Below are 18,721 nucleotides of genomic sequence, written 5' to 3' on the forward strand. Positions count from 1 at the left end.
AGAAAATCATGCGGAAAAAGTTGTGGGATTGCCGAGAAAGATTTTTGTGAGGGCAGGTTGGTTGATAAAGGGTATCTGATGTAAGTCGGTATATACTATATTCATAACATTACTTACCTTTCGTAGTTCTTCACTATACTAATAAAATGTCACAGAATAACTTGTCAATGAAATGATACGTCAATTTTTTAATAAACGTAATTTTGAATCAATGGTCATTGAGGGAACCCAGGGAGAAGAAGCATAACATACTGGAAAGAAAACAAAGTATGAGAAAGACAGTCTAGAAGGAAAATTCGACTCAAGTAAACTAATAGGTGAAATTTAGACTTTTAGATTGCCTCTAAAGCCAGTGCCATCAATGCACCTCACGTGGTTCACTGTAAGCATTACTTGGGGTTCTTTGCAGCATCCCTTCAGCCTCTAGCTGTAACCCTTTCATTCCTGTTGCTACACCTGTGTTCATGCCATCTTTCTTCCATCGCACTTTACACTCTCCTGACAATTGTTTCATAGTGCAGCTACGAGGTCTTCCTCCTGTTAGACCTTTCAAACCTTCTTTACTCTCAGTTACCCTTTCAGCGCTGAATGACCTCATAGATCCCAGCGCTTGCCCTTTGGCCTACAATTTATATTCCAATTCCTGAAGCCCTCATTCTCGCACTAGTCTCTTGGGAGAAGATATGATAACAAGAAATGTGAAACTGTCGGAGTTGTCAATGTTAAAAGTTCTACAAAAATAGACATGAGTGTATTTCCTGAAACACCATGTATGGGATGGGACATGCTGTTTGTGGTTTTCAGTTTTCACCATCAATAAATGAATTTCTACCTTCGTAGAAATATCTCTGCTCAAATCTAAGAGTCATTCGCTCCCCTTTTGACAAAAACTCGATTTTATGCTTTCATAAAGATTATTACAAAGTTTATATTTATAAAATTTTTAGCTTGAAAAGCGCTTTTATTTTTCACTTAACTTTATGATGTTCTTTCGTGACATAGGGGAGGTGATCATCACAGATATCCTTGTTAGTTTTCTGTAAAAGAAAACTATTGAGATGGGTATTTGTCTCTCCGTCCGCACTTTATCTGTCCGCCTTCAGATCTTAAAAACTACTAAGGCTAGAGGGCTGCAAATTGGCATGTTGATCATCCACTCTCCAATCCTCAAACATATCAAATTGTAGCCTCAGTAGTTTTTATTTTATTTAATGTTAAAGTTAGCCATGATCGTGGGTCTGGCACCGCTACAGGTGTCAACATCACAGGCCACCACCGGGCCGCGGCTGGGATGTTCATGAGCCGTTGCTGAGAGTTTCATACAGCATTATACGCTGTACAGAAAACTTGATTGCGCCGAGAAAACTTCTGCGCAATTTTTACTTGCTTTAGTTTAGTGTATGCTTGAAGGTAATGACTTCGCATACACATGATCAGAGACTTGGAGGAAACTCGCGATCGATAATACAAAGCAAGAGGCCGACAACTTTCTCGACTACGACGATACTTCCACGGGAGAAAGAAAAAAATGCATTTCAGGGAGAGATGAAAATTGTGTCTCGTCAGGAGGGAGGAAGGAACGAAGGAATGAAGGAGGCTGCATTCTTATCTTCTTTAGAATCGATGTTGGCAATCGTTCTCCCCATCCATGATGATGCCTTATCATCTTATCTCGTCTCTCGTCCCGCCTCTCTCTTGATAACACGAGCAGATTGTGCTCTCCTCTCCTTTTAAACACAATGGCTTTGGCTATCGTCACGCTTAAAAAAGAAGAAGAGATTTTCCGATATGGTTGGTATATGCGACTTATATTTTCTTAGCTTTTTTTATATTTTAGTGGGACTGACATCACACAGAGGGCATATTGCAGGTGTTTCCGGTGATCAGCGTCATCCCTAACTGGCATTTGCTAATACGATAATCAATTACCAGCCATTTTGTGGGTCATGTTGATTTCTTTTTTCAATTTTTCTCAGAAAATCAGAAGCACAAAGGTCAGGTTATTTGAGGAGTTTAAAAAATACCTTGTATGATTAAAACTAGTTATTGATAGGTGGACATGCTTGAAATTATATTTGAGTATTTGAACAATTGTTTTCATTTCATATAACCACCTGGAATGTTTGTTATTCATAACTACGAAAGCCTTCACGAAGATAGATCAGAACGTGAGCAGAATTTTTTTTTTTCGATATTCCTGTTCCAAGAGCATCTTTTTGTATCTCACGGACTGTAACTCAGATATGTGGTCCACTGGCGTGAGCTGAAATATCTCGGCTCAAATCTATTTTATACTTTCATAAAGATTTTAAAAAAATTGTTATTTACAGAATTTTCAGTTCGAAAAACTTTTATTTTTCAGCTAACTTTATGGTGTTCGAGGCATAGAGGAAAGACTATAGGGTTTTGTATTTTTGAAGTGGATGCATTGCAAAATTAGTGTTTTAATTCAGTCGATTCTAAAAAATCAACTGCGTAACCCACTGCATTTATCCTATCTCGTCTGCAAATTTTGTCTGACCCTTAGGTTCTGATTAAATAAAAACAACTGCTTTTCAGACTCTATCGTTTATGAAGCGTCAAAGCCTTGGTTCCAAGTCAGGGCGGTCTAAAAATCGACAGACAGCACCTATGACTTAAGTTCAATCTAGTCCTGGTAAAGTTAATATCAGAACTTGTGGCTTCAGTTCAGTTTTTTTCTAAAAATCAATTACTTGCATTTTCATCTAAATGTCAAATGCTAAGACGTATGGTTTTAATTCTGATCTAGTTCAGGTAATGTATAATTGAGCTTGTTTTGATTAATTCTTGTCTAGAAAGTTTTGTCAGAACTTTTGGGTTAAATTTACAGACATAAAGGTGCCAGCCCCTCTGATTTTAATTTTATCTTGTCAGAAATCATTTGGCAGAACCCAGGGCTTTCGTTCAATCGAGCCCAAGTAGAAGGAGTTTGACCTTTGGTTTCAATTCACTTGTGCCTTGAATTCGAGAGTCTGAACATCGCCTACATTTATGATTTCAATTCAGTTTTGTCTGAAATTGGAGTGTGAAAACTTGTGAGTTTGTCTTAACTTGTCTCCGAATCGAGTGTCAGAATTCAGGGTGTCCATTCAGTAATGGCCCAGAATTATGGATTGACAGTGTTATTTCACTTGTATACGAAAACTGAATGTCAGAATTTATGGTTTAATTTATTGGCCAATACTTGTCCTTTTGTTTATTTTCCCGTTAATTTGTATTTGGCATATGTTCATATGTGTGTGTCTTAATTTTTAATTTAATTCTTTTATTCTTAACTCATCCCCTGGTGATCTTGTGACCAATGTTTAGTTTTTTTTTTATCTGTTTACGCTCTTTCTCTTGGCCGTCCTCTTTGTGTATATTTCTTGTTTTCTGTCACATTTTCTCTTTCATTCTGTTTCTCTTCACTTACCTCATAATTTCCTCCGTCGGTTGGCGTTCCTGACACAACGCCTCAGTCAGTTCGTCGTTCTCCTCCTCCTACTCCTCCTCCTTAGTGTTGCATTTCGCCTCACACCTTTTCATCCCCCGTTATTCTCTCCCCTTCCATCCTCCTTGCGTGATACCTCATCCACCTGAGTGCGTCGGGTGGCAAAGTGTATCCGCCACAATTGTTTCAGGGCTGAGACCAGTCAAGACGATTAGATTATGAGTGTTACGTCGTAGACCTCCCTGGTCGGCTGTCACTGGTCGCGGATCTCTCTCTCTCTCCTCTCTCTCTCTCTCTCTCTCTCTCTCTCTCTCTCCGTGTGGTTTCCCTTAAAGTGGCAAGGAGCCCAACTATATTTTTCTTTCTTTTGGTAGAATTCCCTTTGAATAATAATCCTTTGGTCACAAGGTAGGTCCGTGCGTCAAGTATTGTCTCCTTCCGATCGTAGAAAAGGTCTTTTAATAAACTATTTCCCTTTTGAATGGTCGTCTTTCTCTTTCTTCATAATTTACTTACGGGCAGCGTGAATATTATCAACCCGGTATACGCATATTCCACTGTGCGTTTTCAATATCACCAAAGCGGTAATTATCATCCGCTCTTATAGGCTGTCCCAGGAGTGGTTAAGGATAAAGGTCCTTTCGGATAGGTGTATAGAAAGTCGTTTTTCTCTTGACATCACTAATGTAGGTAACACCTTCAGCGATGCGTCGCGATGTCAGTATCCATATTTTATGAGTGTGTGACATCTCATTGAGATGGAATTATTTCTCGGTGGACTGACGTGTAATTTGAAGTTATCCCGTTCACGGAGTGTATAACTCTAATGGCAATAAGCGGAAAAAAGGACGACAACAATTTCCTCTGGATTTTTGTGTATAAAGTATATATGCTCGGATCATATGACTGCGTACCACGAAAGGAGAATCAACCAAAGCATTTGATTTAAAAAATCGAAAAATGATGAAGCACAGTTACTGACGGTAACAAACATATGGAAACAAGTTGCAAGGTCTTTTTGTTGTTGGTACTGAAAGGTGATACCAAAAGAAGAGCCAAACAATCTCTCAATCAATGATCCTCAAATTAGACTTCTTGTGTTCACATTTTTTTTTTATCAAATGTTGTATTAGATCAATCAACAATACATCTATTACTCAGATTCCCTATCTTCAAATTGTTAATGCTATAGGTCTCAGCGTGATGTTGATTTTATGCCATGAATGATCACGAACTGCGGCAAAAAAGAAGAAGAAATAAACTGCATACATAAAAAATGAAACAATAGCCATCCACAGAGTCAGCGAGCTTGATGCATTGTAATATTGACCAAATATAAATTTTCCCAGAGTAAAGGTTCTCATCCATTGGCGGAGACCTTCTTGTTGACAGCCCTGTCAGACGTCTTTCATAATTAGGGTTCGTCAGTTTTGCCCAGTTGCAATTAGGACGGGATGTCAATTAAATGTTTTCCAGAATTAGCGGCTTTTTCGATCATCTGTAGCTAGAGGGTGACTCTAACAAAGCTTCTCTGACTCCTTTTGATGAATTTGTAGGAGAATAATAGTTTGTATTGTTGATTTCCCTCCATTTGTTCGTTATTTTCTTCAAGTTTATTTATGGTTATTCTGTACTGGGAAAGCTTGTTCTGAGTAATATTAAGACTAATAATAGTAATAATACCATGAAGCATTGCCTGCCTCTCTCCTTCAGTTGCCAGTTGCCTTTTGCAGGTACAAGACTTTGGGAGGTCACCTCCTTTCAAATAGACAATTCGGTTGCAGTTTTCTTTACATTTTTCACCAATGACCACGTCTTTTTATATCACCATTTAATATTTTAAGTTACCTTGTGTAATAATCGAATTTTCTAAGTTTTCATAAACTATTAGCAAAATTTTGTTGAATAGATTTTTTTTATATTATTATACAAGAAAAGTATCGTTAAGGGACTTCTCCCGACTATCACCGTACGCCCACCCATCCACACACACACACACATGCACACACGCACGCACATGTATACTGTGAATTGAGACATACAGATAGAGGGACAGACATTTGTAAATAGATGGATAAATATTTCAAATATTCAAATGTATTGTTATGAACAATAGGATACCGAGTTCATCTGACAAAATCACTTTTAAACCAGATGAATAATATTATTTATTCTCTCTCTCTCTCTCTCTCTCGTTTCTCATTCTTCTCTCTCTCTCCTCTCTCTCTCTCTCAAAGTTGCATGTTTCTGTGGCCCTTTGAAAAAGTTTCCCATATTTGTGCACTTTAAATACCCGCTTTTTCATAATATTTACACTGGAGCAATGTATGTCACCAACACTTCTCGGTCTTTCCAAGAACCCATGTTTCAACAGCAGTGTTAAGCGATGGATCAGAATCGCACTCGCTCCTGTTTATACGGATTATCTTCCTCTGCTCATGAAAACACGTGTATTTGAACACGTGATTAGCAAGCTTTTAGCAACGTTAGGTGCAAATTCTCTCCGCGTTGTTTTCCTTTCTATCGGGAACGTCATCTACACGCCCCAGTTCAACAACTGTCAGACTGAAGAAGAAGAAGAAGAAGAAGCAGTAGTCCAATTTGAGCCTCGCTGTTTGCCGTGCCATCGGCGAGGTGGCGTTCTTCAGTCGAGTTTGTTTGCAAATGCTACGCACGGGGCTAAGCCAAATTATCTAGCTGGAATAGGCGGTTTATCCGTAACAAAAGGGTTTCAGACTTCCATATTTTGGCAATATTTTTTATACGTGTCTACGGACATGCGTTGATGTATAGTTGTGAAACATGGCCCATGAAAAAGGCCCAAGAGAGAAGGTTGGAAGTGGCAGAAATGAGAATGTTATGTTGGATGTGCGGAGTGACAAGCAGAGACAGGTACGGAATGACTTCACAAGAGGGACGACGAAAGTTACAGAAGTATCAAAGAAGCTGCAACGGAGACGATTGCAATGGTTAGGGCGTGTTATGAGAGGAGAAGAGGATTCTGTATGTAAAAGAACCATGAACATGGAAGTACACGGAACACGGAGAGATAGACCAGGGATGAGATGGAGAGACAGTGAACAGAGACATGCGGGAGAGGAACGCGAGTGAGGTAATGGTGCATAATCGCAGAAGATGGAGCAGACGAATAACAGAGTCCCCATATAAAGATGGGAAAAGCTGAAGATAGAGAAGTCTACTGACATGGTTATATAATGTTATGCAGAATGTAAGCTTTTTCACCTAGCTAGAGGGAGAGGGTCTCTTGCAATCAATGGATTTGTTTTACTCCCAGAGGGTTATACTTATTTTCCAATACTCGTGAAATCTACATGAATTAATCTCCCTTGAACAACAAGGCAACGTTACCTTGAACTGTCGAGTATAATTTATATTCACATAACACCAACATAGATAAGTCAGTCCTAAACCACAAGACACCTAATTAAAAAAAAAATGGACTTTATTTGCAATAACTTAAAGGGTTTCGCTCAAAATAACTTGTATATTCATGCAACGCATCTAATCAGTTACACCATCACATTTAAAAAAAACAATTTTCTTTTTCTCAGAAGCTACACTGAATCACTTAAAATGTTTTGGGATAAGTTTGGATTATAAAATTATTTTGAAATGTTTTTTATGCAAGGGTTTTCCAAATACTTGTCCTGAGGGTAAGGATAATCTAAAACTGCATTCTAAAGAATATCTCTTCACGAAATTTAGGATGTCAACAGTATCTTAAAACTTTATTGAAAGATTGTAAGTTTCGATAAATTTCAGGAAAGCTTATTTCAGAATCGAAATCCTCTCTTGAACTTGTATATAACAATTAGAGTGAGGATATAGATTCATGTTGAGCACCTGTTTACAATTCGTACTTCCAAGAAAACTCGAAATTCATATTACACATTAAGATCTACAGCTGCTGCTCCCTCGTAGAGGGTTAGTGCCGTCAGTGCACCTCATACGGCGTACAGCATTACTTGAGGTTCTTTGCAGCGTCCCTTCGCCTCAGCTGCAACACTGCAAGGTTTCCCTCCTGTTACACCTTTCAGACCTTTTTACTGTCAAATCCCGGTTCAGCGCTGAATGACTTATGAGGCCATTCATATGGAAAAAAAGAGAATATGAACGGAGGTACAGTGAAAGGAATGAAAGGTGTTGCAACTGGGGAGAAAAAAGGACGGTCACGTTGCAAAGAACTTTACTTAATGCCTGCAGTGCGTCTTTGGCCATTATTCTATATTCTATTCTATTCTGCAGCTGCTGCAACGATAACTAAATGGGATCCAATTTAGGAGATTAAGCCTTTGGCTCAAATGGCAGTTGCAGCGCGTAGACTGATAAGCACATGTAAAGGTAAGAGAAAATTGAGGAGGTTATGCTGCTAAGTATTGTTGAACAGTCAAGGAGGTTGATCTGATGTAAGTTTAGGTTGGTGACTCTCTCTCTCTCTCTCTGCACTAAATATACATTGATGTTTAAGCAAATTTATCACAGGGAAAATGAAACACTGGTATAAAACTCGATCGGTTTCGTTTTCATAACTAAGCATCTTTTTCCTTGTGGTACGTCCGCATACATATGTAGGTCAGACGTGTCACTGTGATTTTATAAGCGCGTCGATATATAAAGAACCAATTTCCCTACAACCTTTCATAACAACGCAAATTGATTACGAACAGGACGTGAAATAAAGCTGCATTTAGCTATTACTTCATCTCCTCCCTAAACCAAAGAATTATTTCCGTTTGGAATTAGTCACTCCCACGGATTTTGAAATGACGATATTGACATTTAGTTCCGTATTTTTTTCTTTTAATCGATCGCATCAATCCTGTTCGAACCGCAATTTCCGTAAGCAGACGCGGAGCTGTTTGATTAAATTTGCACCAAATGTGATCCGTAGCACGTGTGTTCTCATTTCATGTTTTCACACAGCCGACATACACAAACGCAACACGTGTGTGTGTGAGTATATATATGTGTATTTATACACACACACACACACACACACACACATATATATATATATATGTGTATATATATATACACACATATATAATATTAATATAACAATACAAGGATATAATTAGACTAGTACTTTTAACTGTTCAGATAAAAAAGCACAACTGTTCAGATAAAAAAGCACATTGTCATGATTATATCAAAGAGAAAAGGCAGACAGCATAAGTAAGTTATGCGTTCGTAACTAACAAAAATGAATAAGCCATTCACGTCGATATATACTATATGCAAAGTTACAATATAATACAATTTGCTTGCAAAACAGCACTGGTTGCATATTTAACTATCTGCATGCTTATCGATTTGGTCTGGGTTTTATGAAGCTATTTGACATCCCTTAAACACCGTTTCGGTCCTTCGACATGAATGGTTATTCATTTTTGTTAGTTGAGTACGCATAACTTACATATATATGCTGCCTACCTTTCCTCTTATAATCATGACAATGTGTTTTTTTTTATCTGAACAGCTAAAAATACTAGTCTAAATATTTTTTTGTAATGTTATGTTAATTTTTTTTTTATCGGATCAGTTAAAGAGATTGTTTGTCTTAGCATTTTCTTGTAATGTTCTGTTCATATTAGCATTTAAATTCGTACTCAGTGTGTTGCTGCCATCTAGCTGTCGCGCGACCAATGACTTGAAGATCCTAAGAGTACTGCCGCTTGCCTGGCCGTCGTTCTCGGTATGGCGGTTTTCCTTAGCGAGTCACTTCTAGTTATACGTTTGCTGGGTGTTATTTAATGTTCGTCAACGGGGGTTTGATATTTCTCTGTGGACGATGTCGACGACGAGGGTTGAAGACTGTTTGTGGACAGTGCCGACGAGGTTTGAGGAGACTGCGTTGCATACGTTGTCGACGATGGTTTTAGACTGCTTTGTATGATTTGTCGACGAGGTTTGAGGAGACTGCTTTGTATGCATTGTCGACGAGTGTTTGAGAAACCACTATATGGACAACTCCCGATTCTACATAGTCCACAAATCGTCGGTCCATGTAAGTAGGTTTCTTGGATTTGTGGTGTCTATTGTTGGCTACCGGTTACGTCCGTCGTCGTTCGATTTGGTTTCTACGTAGTTTTTTATATGGTTCGGATTTGGTTTCTTCATTTTTGCGTTGGGTATTTTCACGGAGGAGCTCCGCATGTAGGTAATTTTTTTTTTTTATTATTTTAACCGTAGAGTAGAATTTGTTAGTGTAAACTTAAATTTAAATAAAATTTACAGAACTTCAGGAATTTAGTTTATTCCTTAAGAACTGGTACTAGACAGAATCCCACAGTTTCTTTTATTTAAAATATTTTCTCTATTTTCCGTAATGGCTTAGTTACTGGCAGTCATAGCATCAAATTAGAATAGGTTAATTAGCTTCCGTACTACTTGTCACATTGCTGGACTCCTGTTTCCTTAATTATTTAGGCCATATTCAAAACATGCAGACTAGGCTACCGGGGTTCTGTCGATGGCTGTGAATTCTAATTTTGGTAGTTACTCTTCAACTTTTCAAATAAGATTTTCAGAGGGAGACTTTGCATAACATAAACTATCAATATTGTGGCTATAGTTGTGGTTTTTAACTTGGATACTTAAGATTGGATACTTAAGATTGGATATCTGACTTTAAAGTTTTGATACTTTTAAAAGTTTTAATAAACTTGTAAATTTAGTATAAGCTTAAATTTGCTGTAAATGTAGAAGTATAAATTTGCATAAATTTACTGTAAATTTAGTATATTAGTGTTTAGTAGACTGAGACTTTGGAGCACAGCATAGAATTCAGTGTAGTGGCGCAATTGTAAAATTTTACATAAAGCTAAGTTAGCTAGCATTATTTTAGTTTTAATAATTTCAATATACATAAACCAAACATTGAGCAAGCAAATCCTCCCCCTTTCAGGGGTGGAGCCCCTGAACCGGGGAGGATCTCCTTTTGGCATACGGCTCTGTCAGCCGCATGCCAAAAGGGCTTGTTCAATCTCGCTACATAAGTGGCCTTTAAATAATTTAACTACCCATTACGCTCTCTTTACGCATCTTCGAAAAACTTACAATTGCAGGATAGCTTTGGCAGAAGGGAGGCAGGTTAACCATTGTGGTTATATTCTTGGTAGGAAACGACTATTGAAGTTATAGGTATCTTGTTACAATGCTGTTTAATTTGTATAAGTTATGTACAGTATATTATGTGTAGTGTGGATATTGATATTCATAGTGTGGATATTGAGTGAGCGTACTTTGATGATTTATGTAAATTGTGTGAATGTACTTGGATTATGTATGCCGATGCATTTTACCAGTGCATGCAGAAGCATTTATACCAGTGGAGGTTAAACATCTGCATTCTGCATATCAAAAGGGGGGAAAAGCAAGATTATTTTATCCATGTCTAGAAACTTGACAACCTGTATTTTTCTTTCAGTGCGGTGTCTGAACATCGATAGCAACCGTTGGTAAAGTCCGGAGTAACTGTTACTGTAGGACCATAACCAAACGTTCCGTATGGGTGGGGGGATGGGTTAGGGCTTTGTGCACGTGTTCCCTTTGGCCCCTAGCTGCAACCCCCTACATTAATTTTGCTGCACCCTACCCGGTAGATTTAAGCCCTTATAACGCGGCGAACTAGACTGTGTCCGTTTACTTTTTTCTATAGAATTTTATCTCCTGAACAAGTACTTAAAAGTATTTTTTCAGCCGTTAACTTGTAATTTACCTTAGAACTCTCTCCTACGGTAAGGGGGACAGATAGGAAAGCAGGGTTATGGGTGGGGTAAAACACTTTGGGGAAGGTTTTGCAGTGTTATTGTGTTATTTCCTCTAATGACATTTGAAACACTAAATAAAAACCGAAATAAAGCAATAAACCGATAATGGAGAAGTTACATAGCCAAAATCGCATGCGCCATGTTATAGGAGACCAAGAAGAGCTATTGTTTCGGTCACACTCACCAGACACTCCCCTTAACTATGTTACACTTTTAAGCTTGCCTTCCTTTAAGGGGTCCACACCCCAGTCAGGTAACACGTCCTTTTAGGTTAGGTTAGTATCATAACCTATGTTTTACACTCCCTGCTGGTTACGTATCTCGCTAAGGTCTACCAGAATTCAAATATGGCAATTTAAGTTTATTGGCCTCTAACCAAAACTTCGAAGATTTTTAAGTCGAAGCAGACTGCGGCAGTTGACGTTTTCCTATGTTATTTTACTTTACAAGAGTTTAAGATAATATTTTGCCAGTCGCCTGTAACTGATCTGTCATTTGCCTTTGAACTCTGTACGTCGGTACATTGAACCCCTTGTACAGTCTTGTAGTCTTCAAAGGTAAATTACGGTTTAATTAGTCTCCGAATAAATTTACTTTAAATTCTTGTTCAGTAAGTAAAATAACATAGGAAAACTTCAACTGCCATAGTCTACTTTACCACGGAATGACTGCTCAGAATTACCCAGCATTTGATTCTTATTCTTTTCCCCAAGCAGAGGTGGGACAGTAAGTGGAAGGCATGACCCACTGCTGGAAGTCGTCAGTAGTCAGGCAGCAGTCAACTTCACATTATCCCTGTACAGTCCATGGCTGCTACTGACTACTACGTTTGTGGAGTTGGCCCTTCAGTAACTGATTTTCTCTGGAAGCCTGGCCCCATTCCAGTGTCATTCGAAGAACTTAGTTTCTCCTGCCCAGCGAGATGGTGCACAACCACTTTCTCCTGCCCAGTGAGATGATGCACCCAGCAATATGATGCACCACCACCTTCTCCTGCCCAGCGAGATGGTGCACCACCACTTCTCCTTCCCAGCGAGTTGGTGCACCATCACATGTGGAATGCAAGTTCGTGGGTTCCCAACAGGTGGATTGGAAGGTATAAAATTCGGTAGAGATGGTGCACCACCACATTGGGGAATTCAAGTTCGTTTGTTCCTAACGAGTGGATTGGAAGGGATGACAGAATTCCCTGGCCACCTCGTTCACCAGATATCACTCCCCTTGGGTTGTGGAGTTACGTTAAAGACCTCATTAAAGACTTCTTGTATCGAACAAAGATATGGAACAAGACTGATCTCGAGCATCGATGAGGCTATGCTACAGCAAACATTGCAAGAAATGGCCTATTGTCTTGATGGGCTTCACAAGTAATTGGGCGCATATAGATTTATTAAATGAGGCTGAAAATACATGTAATAATTTTATAATAGCTTGTTCATATTATTTCATCTAATAAAGTTCATATTACCCTTTGACTTTTCACGTAGAGGTTTACCTCTAGATACTGTCCAGTACCAATAGCTGTTGATGTCTATAGTAAATTATCACTTGAAACTTAATTTTTTATCCTCGGTTTGCTAAATGTCCCAAATGTTTCTTATCTGGCGTATGTTGCCTACTCTGCATATAATAAACAACCAAAAGTCAGATAGCTAGCCTTGGGAATAGAAGAACAGTTAAGAACCTGGGTAACATTCTGGTCCTGGTGGTCTGTATATATGTAAAACTCATCATGAATGCTGTTTTCCAAGGGCACAAGTCGTGCTATGGCTGGCAGGCTATGGCTCATATGTACTAGTTTTTTTAGTCTGCAAACTTACGTTTATTAAAGCTGAAGTTGATCAATTAGCTGTTGAAATATATTAAAGCTTTAGTTTATCAGTTAGTTGTTGGAATGGTTTACACTACTTTTAAAAGGAGGGATCCTAGTCGGCAGTGTGGTAAAGTCAAAACGTATTGTACGTTGCCGTAGCAAGACTCCAGGTATTATAAAGGTAAAGTTTCAACTGCTTGCTTGACCCAGAAGCTTAATAAAAAAACATGACTAGTGCTAGTATATGAAAAGATAATGTAGGCGCTTTGCTCTAAAGAATATTTTTAGCATGGTTACATGCTAAGTTACCTTTAATATATGCTTTAAACTAATTAAATGGAAAGATTTAAAAAATTCATCCATCTACAGGGGTAGACATTAATATGTATGAAGCCGTAAAAGCATTTTGACAAGCACTTCCCTGTCAAGAGTTGATAAAGGTAAGAAATGAAGTAGAACAAATTCACTGGATTTTATTTAGGAAGGCAGTTCTTGGGGCAGTATGAAAGACACTGAGCATTCTTTCTAGTTAAAGAAGCTGTAAAAGCCAATGAAAGTTATTTCTTACCAGTAAGTGAAGACACACGAAGGCTGTGTATAGATAATCTGGTATCCACGAAGGTTAGAAACTGCAACTAGCAAGGCTAAGGCCATGTGAGGTTCTGGACAGTTTCTGCTGAAGTTTTGAAGATTCTTTGCAGCAAGAGAACTCTGAAATATCTGGTGGTGCTACGCTGATTGTTCTTGAATGACATACTGGGCGGTCCAGTCTTTTATTTTCAAATGTTTGTTACCACTTTCTCTTGCGCCTTTGGAAGAACTTAATTGAATATGCCCAATTTTAAGTGTTACCTATAGTAGGTGCATTGCCCATTGGTGGGGTTGATTGCACAGCATAGATAATTTGACCAGACTAGTACAACTTCAGGCACTTATAATCTAAATACAAAGTAGCAAGCCTTTGATTGCAATCTTACTGTTGTCAAAACGACTAACATTGTCCTTTAAGTAGACTAGTTCATTTCCATGAGAATTAAGAACAGACTCGCCAAACATTTTATTGGTGTTTCACTTTTATTGCCCACTTGATGCAAGTTGAAGCTAGTATTAGGAAGTTAATATTGGTACCGTAACCATATTGGGTTGATAGTACCACAACCATAAGTAATGATCATGAAGCATCATTATGAAAATGAGTGGGGAGGTAAACTGGGTGTCAGTAAGACAGTTTGTAGCGTAGAGATTTCTTGAGGCATACACTACATGGAGGGCTTCAATTCTGCAGAACTTGCAGGGGGTGCTTAAATTCTGCTGAACTTTATATCTCTTAAAGTTATTCCTGAAGCCCCGTTGTATCCTCCTCCTGCTGCTGAAAAGCCATTTTATGTAAAGGCCCGTCCACACGGTCAAGCTTTGCTCGACGAACGTTGTTCGATGTGACTTTAGAAGCGGAGAAAATGCGGCAAAGTTCTGATTTTTCCATCTGTTTCTCTGCTTCTGACGTCACATCGAACAAAGTTCGTCGACCAAAGCTCGACCGTGTGGATGGGGCCTAATAGTTACAGCAGCCCCATACTTTAGCACAACATTTAAGCCTTTGACTGATGGTTGTGACATGATTTCCCGAAGCATTTCAAATGTGGAATTTAAGCTGTGAATTTATGAAACCCCTAAGGTTCTTTGCCCAGTCTTCAGAAGGTTTGACTATCTGAATCTGGCAGTTTTCATCAGTAAGCAATTGGAACGAACAATAGATGAGATGGTGTATTAATCATGTCTTGACCTGATCACCCTGCAAGTCTTTCTAGCTGGAAGGATGCTTGTTTACTAAAAAGAATACTGTGGAAAAGTAAATATTCCTGAGAAGCGAAGTAGCTTTGATGTTAAATTTGTTGCAATTAAATCATCCTTTAGTGAGACACTAAAAAAAAAATATTACTCCAGTCTCTCCCAGATAAACGTACCTAGTTTACATCATTCACTTGAGCAACAATCTCTCTTAGAGACTGGGTAAAGCACAATTTGGGAGCACAGAGATAATTTAAAGCTAGGAAGTTTTGGGAATTTGAGGTTAAAGTTTGCGCAATTTGTTCCAATTTTATTTAAAGCTGAAGTGCTAGACATGGAGAGGTTGTTGCTCAAGTGAATAATGTAAGTAGGTACGTTTATCCGGGAGAGACTGGAGCAATACTTATTTATTCATTTTTAATCCTCTAAAAGACCTTGTTGAAGCAAGTAATTTTTGCTTGGATTTACTGTTCCCTATAGTGTTTGTCACCATTGATGCAGCAAGTGGAAGAAGCTGAACCTTTAGATTCTTGGAGAGTTACCCAATGTACAAAGTCAGTTGAACAATGATAGTCGCCCGTGAATTAATTTATTAGGATGTTAGTAGATTTCTTAGGAACGATACTTCAGGATGAAACATTCTACCTGTTTAAGGATAAGATATGATTGCTGACACAATATCTTATAGTTGATAATCCCAGCCATAACTGAACATAGCGCCTCAGTGGCATAGTCGGTTTGGTCTTGGTCTGCCAACTCGGTGGCCACGAGTTCGATTCTCGGGCTTTCCACTAATGTGATAGAGATACGTGTTTCTGGTGATAGAAGTTCACTCTCGAAGTGGTTCGGAAGTCAAGTAAAGCCGTTGGTCCCGTTGCTGAATAACCACTGGTTTCATGCAACTTAAAAACACCATACAAACAAACCTGCCTGAACATGCGTACTGAACATCAGCTGGTTCGGTTCGTCCGAAGGACTGTTAGTGAATATTTTTAAGTTTTCATTTCTTTGTATTTTCAACATAGACATATTCTATCGAATTGCTTATCTAAAAAATACAAAACTAATGACATTTCATGACTTATATCCGGACACTCGCCTGAGTCGGAGTCGCCCCCATCCAAGACGCATCCGATATAATTTTGGCCGTCGCCCAGATCCATAAATACATTAATTAATTTTCATATGAAATAGTGGCTGAGTTTGTAAATTGTACGTATCTATTTCAAGTTCTGGTTTCATTACTGGGTAATCTCAGGTGGTTCTCATGATTAAGTTGTAGTATTGTAGGTTTTTATTAAACGGATATTTTTGTGTTGTGTATATCGAGTTAAATCACGTTCTAGGGAATGAATTTGTAAGAATGTAATTTGCTGAACATGGGGACGATGATCGTTAAAGATCTGTATGCGACACTTAACACCCGCACTCTTTCTTTCCTGCGCTGAGGTGGACTGGAGGTGGGGGATTACGAGGGACGGTCAATGTAGTGACTATATCCTTTTCCAGTCTGTTGTTGTTACCGAAGCTTTATGCCTTTCTGCAGTCCATTGTTGTTACTGAATCTCTATGCTTTTCTGCCTTCATGAGAAGAATAGATACCAATAATACCTTCGTGTTTTGACGAAAACAACAGTATTCTAGTCCTGTTGCCGCAATGTGTAATTATTGTACGCCTCTTAACGATACTCCGTGTTGAATGCTTTCAGCGCTTCATACCCGTTCGACGATTAATCCTGGGAGGATTATTACAAGTGCTAGGCTCTCCTACTTGGTGTTAAAGCTGCCTAATCGTACTCTAAACTTTCTAAAAGATCTCATTTATATTTCAGGCTTCATATTAATCTTATCGATCTTAAGGGTTCACCCTCTAGATCAGAGGTGGCCAAACAGTCGATCGCTGCCACTAGTTTGGTCGATCGTCGGTTCCCCACAATCCTATGTAAACAAAAAAGAAGTGTGTGTGTGTATATATATATATATAACTATATATATATATCATAATATATATTATATATATATATATATCTATTATATATATATATATATATATATATATATATATATATATATGTAAAGTGAGGCAACTGTACCTATGTTTTATCGTACTATGGCGCTATTTGAGATTTCTTTCCCAAGTAATAATGTGATTATGTAGCATGGTAGATCTTAAGAGTTTTGGTCTTTAAAGGAGATCTCAGAATCCTAAAGTTTGGCCACCCCTGTTCTAGATGTTCAACAGTCCGGCGTGGCTATAGGTCTTGATTAAATGATCATTTATAAAGTTTGTTCTCTCTCTTCAATTTGCTAAAGGACTTGTTGTATCTGGCGCATTGATCATACTTCGTGATAAAGGACCAAACGAGATCTCCCTGAAGGGTAGCCTAGGTATATATCTGCACAGGTGTTATGAATTTGGAAAATTTTTGGGGTTCCTGGTACATCCTCTCAAATTTCTGTAAAAGTGGAACTGCTAGGCAATCGAAAAACAAGAGGCAAGTGACAAAGGAAGGGGTCATTGTGGGTAGACAAGATGTTTCTTAAGTAAATGAGAATTCAATCTGGTGGAAATGATTGAGATAGATAGGTACCAAAGAAAACCACAGAAAAACAATTGGGGAGAAAATGGCAAGGAAAAGCTTGTTAGAATATGTCAGTGTAGAATGCACAATATAAGCAAGCCTTTGGATGTAACTGAGAAAAGAAACGGGCAAAGCTGTATCTGAAGGTGATTTGATAGAGGCGACATCAGAAATAAAAGTCAGTTGAAAAGAGGTGAAAATGTTAGCTGTGAGGATAATAGAGAAATGATTAGGATCAGGTTGAAGTAAAGAGCACAGGAGAAGTTCCTTTGAATATAAGAAAAAGGAATGCAGACAGTGTTGTTTATGAAATCAGTTGTGAGAGTTTATCGCAAGCAAGCCAAAACACGATGCGTAACATACTGGGATTAAGAAAGCTTGTGACAGAACTGAACGAAGTATTATTGAGGGTGCGGTAGGCACAGCATAGGGGGTCAGTTACGGAGGAAGAGAGAGAGAGAAAAAAAATTACGATGGGATTTGAGCATGTTAGATTTTATAAGTAGAGGAGAAGTTAGTTTGGGGTGAAAAAGTATACAAGAGTTTGTTATATCGCCATAACTGTTATAATAACGGATGGAGGCCAAGAAAACTCGCACACACGAATCAATAAAATGTTAAAGTAAATCCACAGGAGTATGTCTTGATTCTGTTATTTAAGATATATAAAGTATAAAGCTTTCGATGACTTGCACGGTCCTCCTTGTCAATCTGACCATAATTACAAAAAGTGACTACACAAAAACTTTGTTTTTGGCTTGTTTACAAATAGGTTGTTTGAAGATTGGTAGTTGGGTCTTCATGTTATCCCCTCATTCTCTAACGGCAAACCAGCTTATAGCCTAGATCTTCGAAGTGGCGGTTCGGCTCTTGAATCACTTGGTCGCTTGTCCATTGCAGCTTGGGCGTCTGCAACAAGTGGCACTGGGTGTGTCCCCGTTACCTGAACGAAAGAAGATGAGGCAGCGGCAGTATCAGAGGTGGCTAGATTAATTATTGGTGTTATTATTATGCAAGCTTTCCTTATTAAAATCTCTTATAAAATGACACCAAATGATTTCCTTTTAAATAAAATCTTCCTGCGTAAAGGCTCATTGCTTTCCATAGAGAGACCTCTGTTATTAATTGCTCCTTCAACCAATCTTCTATCTATTACCTGTATCTTTACTATTGAAAAAGACTTTTGACTGCTTCCAATTTATGTGGTGATCGTCATTTTAACTATGTGAGACTATTATTCTCAGCATGCAAATTATAGGCTCTATTGCGTTCATTGATTGTGATTGGTAGTCCC

General features: G+C 38.4%; 1 long non-coding RNA gene across 1 annotated transcript; it reads left to right on the forward strand.

Moving 5' to 3' along the window:
- Positions 1-9,108: 9,108 nt before the first annotated feature.
- LOC135221496 (uncharacterized) lies at positions 9,109-12,713 on the forward strand. The gene is made up of 2 exons (XR_010315984.1): positions 9,109-9,483; positions 11,961-12,713. It is a non-coding gene; the product is annotated as an uncharacterized LOC135221496 (long non-coding RNA).
- The last annotated feature ends 6,008 nt before the right edge of the window (positions 12,714-18,721 follow it).

Source organism: Macrobrachium nipponense, chromosome 2 (genome assembly GCF_015104395.2).
Source record: "Macrobrachium nipponense isolate FS-2020 chromosome 2, ASM1510439v2, whole genome shotgun sequence".
In the NCBI taxonomy this organism is placed as follows: domain Eukaryota; kingdom Metazoa; phylum Arthropoda; class Malacostraca; order Decapoda; family Palaemonidae; genus Macrobrachium; species Macrobrachium nipponense.